The sequence below is a fragment of the Lacerta agilis genome, chromosome 8 (genome assembly GCF_009819535.1).
Source record: "Lacerta agilis isolate rLacAgi1 chromosome 8, rLacAgi1.pri, whole genome shotgun sequence".
NCBI classification, from domain to species: Eukaryota; Metazoa; Chordata; class Lepidosauria; order Squamata; family Lacertidae; genus Lacerta; species Lacerta agilis.
Genome location: NC_046319.1, coordinates 49,931,256 through 49,939,630, shown reverse-complemented (window position 1 = coordinate 49,939,630; position 8,375 = coordinate 49,931,256). Strand labels below are relative to the sequence as shown.

At 43.6% G+C, this 8,375-nt stretch overlaps 1 long non-coding RNA gene across 1 annotated transcript; it reads right to left on the bottom strand.

Moving 5' to 3' along the window:
* Positions 1–6,773: 6,773 nt before the first annotated feature.
* On the bottom strand, positions 6,774–7,885 carry LOC117052207. Its single transcript, XR_004427230.1, has 2 exons — positions 7,821–7,885; positions 6,774–6,947 (listed from the first exon to the last, which is right to left on the bottom strand). It is a non-coding gene; the product is annotated as an uncharacterized LOC117052207 (long non-coding RNA).
* Positions 7,886–8,375: the final 490 nt, after the last annotated feature.

Here is an 8,375-nt window from a genome sequence, read left to right as displayed (position 1 = left end):
AATGGAGCTAAGTTAGGTTTGTTCATTTCAATGGGTCTGCTCTGAATAGAGATAGCTTTGGATGCAGCCCATAGTAGCCTAAGGTTACCAGACGTCCCCGTTTCCCGGGGACAGTCCCCAGATTTACAAATCAGTCCCCATACAAAATCCATTGAAGTTGAAAAGTGTCCCCGGATTCATTGAAAACAATCTGGTAACCTTAGATAGCATTTGTTGACACTGCTGTAGCGAGGACAAAACCTGCCCACCCTCCATGGGCTGCAATGTGTCTCTGTCCACAGCATATACAGCGGCGCATTGCACACACTCAGCAGTCCAAAGAATATGCAAGCTCTTTCTTGGCATATCCCCACCCCTCACAAAGACAAGCACATTGCTAGTAATCAAAACAAGCACCCTGCTTACTCCTTCAGCCAAAGCATCATTCCTTGCCACAGGGTCTGATTGCACCAACAAAACACATTAAATCAAATTTGCTTAAACAAAACACTGAGGTTTACAGTTGCATTCATTAACGTACTATCCCTCATTCACTGTTTGCAATTCCTTGCAAGCATGTATAGAGGCACCTGCAACTCAATATAATACCTCATGCAACTGATGAAGTGGAATGTAGTGTACATCGAAAGCTTGTGCCAAAAGATTCCTTGTTGATTTTGCAACAAGAGGCAAACACAGCAACCTTTCTAAAAAATTTTACTTATTCCCTCATTTTTTGCCTCTGGACCCCTCAGAAATATTTTGCAAGAAGAAAACAAAGCGAAAACTCACCTTTTCAAACCATGTTTCCCCTGAGCGCATAGCACATCAAGCCATGCTTATATTCAGCCCTGTGATGCTCTGCTAATCTTGAAAGCCTTCTCTTAATGAATGTATTTTTCAAATAACCGGCAAGCGCTCCAAGATTGAGACTTTTGACTCTTTCCTGTGTCTGCTTTGCCTTCAGTTTAGAGGCAAATCCTATTTCCTGTTAACTAGAATGAGCTGTCATAGCCCGCTCCCCAAGATATCCTCCCTCCCTGCTTCCACAGAGGAACATTGAGGGACCAAAGGGATGCTGTTGCTAGGAGAAGCTGAGCAGTTGCCAGGGAGGAAAAACGGGTCACAGCCTTGGTTACTAGGCACCACACATAATAGGCAAGCCCTTGAATGTACTTTGCTAATAGAAGCAGCCATCTGATGAGGGAGCGCAGAAAAATAAGCCTTTCAAGTTTGTTGCAGACCTAAGGCTGCTTAAAGACTAATTATTTCATTGTCCAGTTCACACATGATAAATCTAGCATTCACCATGAGACAAATGCCAGTGTGGCACAGCAGCTAGAGTGTGGGCTAGGACCGGGGAGACCAGGGTTCAAATCTCCACTCTGCCCTGAAGCTCACTGCCAGTCAACCTACTCCACTTTACAGAGTTGTTGTGCAGAGGAAAGGATATAAATTTAATAAATAAAATGTATCATTCTGTCAGAATTTGACCTTTTATTTGATCACTGATAGTTGCCTTTTAGCAGGTGAAAGCTTTAGCAGGAAAATCTACCTTCCTATCAATTATGCAGGAGAGGCACCATTTTATCTTTTGCCTCAAGAAAATATATTGAATTGGTCCTGTCTCTTTCCCTCATCACAAAGGAAACATTGGTTGTGGGGAGGGTCTGCACATTGAAAGAAATAGCAAAGCAGAGCTTTGAACATGTTTCCTTCTCCACAGAGCAATGTAACAAATCACAATCTGTGCCTTTGTGTTTAGAGGAAGGGCAATGAAGAATCCATGGCCTTTGTTTGAATTCAGGACCTTTGTGGCAGAGAGAGGTCCTCTGAGTGCCTTAACATCTCTATTCTGTTACCAGTGTTAACATGTCCAGGAAACCTCTGGTGTATGGCAACTCATGTCAGCGAATTCCCTTAAAAATAGCTCAAAAACTTTTTTTTGAGATTTTGCTAAACAACAACAACAAAAAAACAGCTCAACAACTTTGGTGTCCAGTGTTTCACTTTTTGAAATAAGGCAACCCTAGTTGCCAAGTTATACAGCAACAGATATTCTTCCTCCTAATTCCCCTGCTTTGGCTTCCTACCTCTGCTTTGGGGGGCTGGGAGGTGCCCCCACAGTCCACTCAGCTGTGCCACACCAACACATCGCTTCCTCTTGGATTTCATGGTCTTCCACCAAGAATTCCACATGGCTTTGTCTTGTGGGAAAGGTGCAGGCTGAAATAAAATGGTGAAGGCATCAGGTTAGGGACCACTGGGCAAGAAGATTCATCTACCGGTAATTATTTATAGACACAGATGCTAAGTGGCAAAGCCAGAATGGGATCACCTTCCTACTATTCATTGTGTCCCTCTTCAGCATGCACCAGATTCTGTCCTCTTCAGACACAAAACTTCTCAAGTTGCTGGCTTGGTTCTGGCAAACGTCAGCCCCGGATAATTTTAAGTGATCTCCTGTGCCCCAAGCAGGACTCCAAAGCCAGAAGGAAGTCAGCAGCTGGGTGGGTGGCAAAACTGGCAGGCACTGCGAAAAGTGAAGCACCTCTCCCTTCACCTTTCTCTGGCAACGCCTCCTCCTGTGCATTCTCTCATGAAACGTGGATTTGGGATGTGCATTTGCTGAGATATCAGGCAGTTCCACACATGGGGTGGCTTCAGTTTTTACATACTCAGCACTTGCTGAAACAACACACAAGCCAAAATGCAAACTTTTCTGAATTCTGTAGGTATAGATCTCTAACCGAAAAGATCCATACAAAACTGGGTATATGTATCAGGGCAAAGTGTGCATAAAAATGTGTATATTTGTAAAAAAATAATGTAGAAGGGGAAACTGCTTGCAGAAATATTAAGCAAAATTGCACACAGAAATGTCAGGGGTGGCAGCTGGTGCCCTTTGGGACTGACAGGGTAGAAGGCAGGGAGGCCAACAGTAGGTGGAGCCAGAGCCAATGACAGACTAACCTAATTCTAGTTTTGTCCTCCTCCTTCCTGCTGAGGTCTGATTAATTTTTGTGATGACTTTTAAAACTAAACAAAAAACATAAACTGATGTGAACATGTGGCAAACTGAATTTAAGACTGGAAAAATGAGAAACAGATTAATCCATTCCTTGTTCCCCTTGAAGAGGAGGAATCTGGTATGTCACTTACTGGGTCCCCAAGCAGGACAGCCAGATAAAGCCATGTGGGGAGATCAGACAGTTCGTTTCAGCTACTTTTTGGGTTGTGAAATCGGTGGTGAAAGGAGGGAGCCTGGGGTGGGGTGGGGCTATTCTTGTAATTTTAAGGTGGACTTACATTCCAGGAGAAAAGTGACTGTAACACTAGTGGGACCTACATGCCACCAGACATCTTCATTTGCCCTGGGCTCTATAAGTAAACCATGGTTGGCCATATTCATTTCTGGGGCCCACATGCCAACGGTGGACAAGAACAGAGGCAAAAGTGGACACAGTAATGTATGTAAATTTTGTCTTCGAATAGCAGGCTGGTTTCTACTCTCTTTCTGCACACACCTCTCAATTCTCCACACAGACAGGTAAGAGGCAAGATTGTTGTTCAATGACATTTTGCAACCTGGTGGAAAACACACACATGGAGTCCTATGAACCAGATGAGAGAGGATTGGAGAGCACTTTGGGCCCCTGGACATGAGGATTCCTACCCCTCAAGCAAAGAAGAAAAGCAGCAGCTCTTCCCACCAGATGGGGGCAAAGGGAGAGAGGTCGGCAATTGCGAATAATCTCATTGTGAAGGACCACAGAGTTTAGTGAGCCAGTCACTCCCTTGCAGCCTAACCCACTTATTGGGTTGTTGTGAGGAGGACAAAATGACCACAAGGGTAAACCATGTGCACTGCTCTGAATTCCTTGAGGAATGACAGGGATAATATAGACTGTTAGGGGCAGTATTGTTTTTGTTTCCTGTTATGGTATGTATTTTTGTGTTTTTATATTGTAAACCACCCTGTGATCTTTGGATTAAGGTGGGGGGTATAGAAATTTAATAAATAATAATGATATATTGTGTAGTTTCTAAGAAGTTCAGAAGGACAATAGTATTCACCTGTTGCTAGTCTGGAATTCGTCTGGAATTCAGAAAGAGAAACCTGGTTGTGGTGTGTGTGTGTGTGTGTGTGTGTGTGTGTGTGTGTGTGTGTATACAGTGTATATATATATATATATACACACACACACACACACACAGTATACATATATATACACAGTATGTGTATATATATATATATATATATATATATATATATATATATATATATATATACACACAGTATATAGAATCTCCTTTCCACATCTTTCTGAAACATAAGTGCCACATTCCCATCCCTAAAATGGGTGGATTTTTTTCCTCTAGAACATCTTCCACATGGTTAATTCATTGGCGATATAATGTGCATCATGTGGAGCTTGATTAACTGTCTTGAGTTACTCATCTACAAAGGGAGCATTTTCCTGCTTTTAATATGTGACAAATTGTTTTGATAGCCTAGTAGATGGCCCTGGGGAGGACTCAGTGGTCATGGTGCATGTTGAAACCATTGACATGTGTGGTCCTGAAAATAAAATCTAGATTGCTAGGTAGGGGGCTGAAAGCCTAAACTCTCAAGGTAGCTTTCTCTGTTCTATTGACCTCTTCATCAAAGTTCAGAGTACTGGTGAAAACTTCCATTAAGGCTGCTTCCTCCTGAGAAGCAACCAAACACTGATTGCTCCTCTGCTGTAAGCTCCAGGTGGGATTGCAATTGATTTTTGAGGGTTATTGCACTTTTTCTGATTGTAGGGCTGAGGGCATGAACACCTGTGGAGATTGTGCTGGTCTTCCATTCTTCTTAAAAACATCCAATTTTCTATGTAAGTAAGTAAGTAGAGTATGTATGTAAGTAAGAAAGAAAAGAGATGGAAGCAGCGTTGGGAAAAGGCTGATTGCAAATTGTTGTTCACATCATCCACTGGGCCCCAATAAAACATGACTTGAACAATCAATTTCACATGAAACACCCAGCATGAAAGCAGCCTTAGGAGATGGCTGGCCTCTGCGGCTTCTGTTTGATATTAATCTGATTGGTTTTGTCGTATTTCTATTAACGCTGTGTACATTAATTAAGATGTTAGGGTTGGATTGTGTTTTAAATAATAGTTTTCGCTTTGTAAATTTACCAAAAGGTGATCTGAGTGTGGTGTAATGGTTAAGAGCAGTAGACTCGTAATCTGGTGAACCGAGTTCGCATCTCCGCTCCTCCACATGCAGCTGCTGGGTGACCTTGGTCTAGTCCAGGCATAGGCAACCTTCGGCTCTCCAGATGTTTTGGCCTACAACTCCCATGATCCCTAGCTAACAGGACCAGTGGTCAGGGATGATGGGAATTGTAGTCCGAAACATCTGGAGAGCCGAAGGTTGCCTATGCCTGGTCTAGTCACACTTATTTGAAGAAGAAGAAGAAGAAGAAGAAGAAGAAGAAGAAGAAGAGTTTGGATTTGATATCCCGCTTTTCACTACCCGAAGGAGTCTCAAAGCGGCTAACATTCTCCTTTCCCTTCCTCCCCCACAACAAACACTCTGTGAGGTGAGTGGGGCTGAGAGACTTCAGAGAAGTGTGACTAGCCCAAGGTCACCCAGCAGCTGCATGTGGAGGAGTGGAGACGCGAACCCGGTTCCCCAGATAACGAGTCTACCGTTCTTAACCACTACACCACACTGGCTCTCAGCCCCACTCACCTCACAGAGTGTTTGTTGTGGGGGAGGAAGGGAAAGGAGAATGTTAGCCGCTTTGAGACTCCTTCTGGTAGTGATAAAGCGGGATATCAAATCCAAACTCTTCTTCCAAACTCTAAAAAACCCAAACTAGTAAAGCTATAATGTCCTGATAGAAGAAGAGACAGAAATAATTTGTCTACATGAGAAAGCTACTCAAAGAAAAATAATATTGGGTGAGTTGTAGCTTTTCTCATTTCCCAGCTTTGCCATATATATTCCTGAATGCAATAAAAGACTATTCTCTGACTGTTTTTGAGGAGAAACACTACTGGATCAAGAAGCAAACAGGATGAAGGACATGGGAAATACAAAATATCAAAAACAGCCCCCCCCCAGTCCAAGTCTCTGACCTCCCAATGCCAAATCCAAAATGTATTGCCATCCTTTACCTTTCTCCTACCTTTGATTCAACCAGTCCTGCCTTCTCCAACCTGGTGCTTGGCCTACAACAGCCATCAGACACAGACAGTGTGCACACTGGTTGAGGCTGACAGGCATTGTGGTCCAAAACATCTAGAGGGCACCAAGTTAGGTAAGGCAACATGGGGGCAGTTCTTGCTGACTAGTGAAGCCTATTTGGTTAAAATTATTCCATCAGGAATATTGTCCTGGACCTGGAAACTAAGGATACTGTCAGGTCCCTCCCATAGAGCAAGCTTGTTTTCTCCTGCTCCGGAATGTAGGACCTAAACCAATGGGCTGAAATTGCAAGAAAGAGGATTCCACTAAACATCAGGAAGAACTTTCTAGTGGTAAGAGCTGTTTGACAGTGGAACAGACTCCCATGGAAGGTGGTGGACTCTCCTTCATTGGAAGTTTTTAAACAGACATTGGGTGGCCATCTGTCATGGATGCTTTAGTTGAGATTCCGGCTTTGCAGGGGGTTGGATTAGATGACCCTCAGGGTCCCTTCCAACTCTACAATTCTATGTTCCTATGATTTTTCACATAGAACATTGCTTTTTCTTTCTTCACCAGCTAAGCAATAAGGCCGCCTCATGTTCAGATTGCTCTTTTAAAAGCTAGCCTTTATTTAATTTAGAAAAATAAAATAAAACGTGCAAAGTCTTTTCTTCCTGATGCATTATGCACACCAATTCAGGTTGGTTTCATTTTTTTGGAAAAGGAAGTCTTCAAATCTTCAGTGTCCCTTTGTTTCAGAGGCACTTAAGCCCCTTTGCTCCCTGAAACAAAAGGAGAAGAAGTTAAAGGAAAGAGTTTGGACTGGGGGCATGGAAGGGGTCTGATGTTTTCACACCCTCACTGGGAATATAAACCCATTTTAAATGCTGCAAAGTAAAACAACAACAACAACAACAACAACAACAACAACAACAACAACAACAACAACAACAACAACCCAGCCTCAGCTTCCTCCCCCTCCCCGAAGAGCAATTCCAGTTCTTGGTGGGTTACCTATACCCACTTCGCCAGGCTCGGCTACCCTTCCTTCCAGAGTGCTTTTCACTGACTCACATGTTTCTTTGACCTGTGAAAATGCCTCGTTTGCCTGTATAGAGGATGGAGAGATGTGTATGTGGAAGCAGAGAAACCTGACTTTCCTCCTAGTTTTGCCTCTTGGCCTCATCCACCATTAGCATGTGGCCCCAGGAAGGTGGCCAACAAAGATTGTGTCCCTTGGTTCCCTAAACGTGAGAACAATTTGTACATATATAGATAGATATATGGTATCACCCTTCTCCATGCCCACAGAAATGCACCCAGGCCAGTGATCAACATGCTAAAATCATTAACAGGACGCTTGCTAAACAGCCACTGAAATTGGTTTGGATCCTTCAATCCCTGACTTGTGAAGCACAGAAGGCTTGTCACTCTGCAGAGGGCTGGAGAGGTAGTCTAACATTTGATTCAACCCGTACAATTGCATGCCCCCTTCCAACTGGGAAAGGTGCTGAGCAAACAGTTATCCACAGCAAACATCAAGAGCTACAGTTATCAACAGCATGGAAAGGCACCCACCCACCCCAAAGTCCCCGGGATGCTAACAGAACCTCCTCATACAAGGCACCATTCAGAAACATTCATTCAGCAATCACCAAATGTCATTACAGTAGCCTTCTTCAACCTAGTGTCCTCCAGTTGTTTTGAGAACTACAACTCCCATCACTCACTGAGGGTGTGGGATGTAATCCACTGGGAGCAGTCAAATACAACATTCCTTGTTTTGCTAGAGTGGACATGCAAGGGAATGTTTGGTCCAGCCAGTCAAAACTTCCTGTTCCTCCTGGGCTGGAGCACCCTTCCTTGCATGTGACTAGTGGGTGGGCGTGACCTTTCCAGACCTGGTAAAAGGACAAGGCATGCTGCCTCTCTCCCTCTTTTCCATCTTCTTTTCGTCCTGTGAACTTCCTGGAATGAACTGCTGGCTGCCAGCCAAGCAGTCTCCCCAAGTCATCTCCCTTATGGGAGAAACCTGTTTGTATAAGTTTGTAACTTTAAGCCTAAAGCCTGCCTTCAGGGATCACACTATGCTCTGCCTGATCGTGAGTAAACTTTCTTTTTATTGCTTATGAATAACTGTGGTGTCTTTATTCTTTTAGGAGGGATTCAAGGGGTCTCACCAGGAAAATATTAGAACACATTTCAATCTG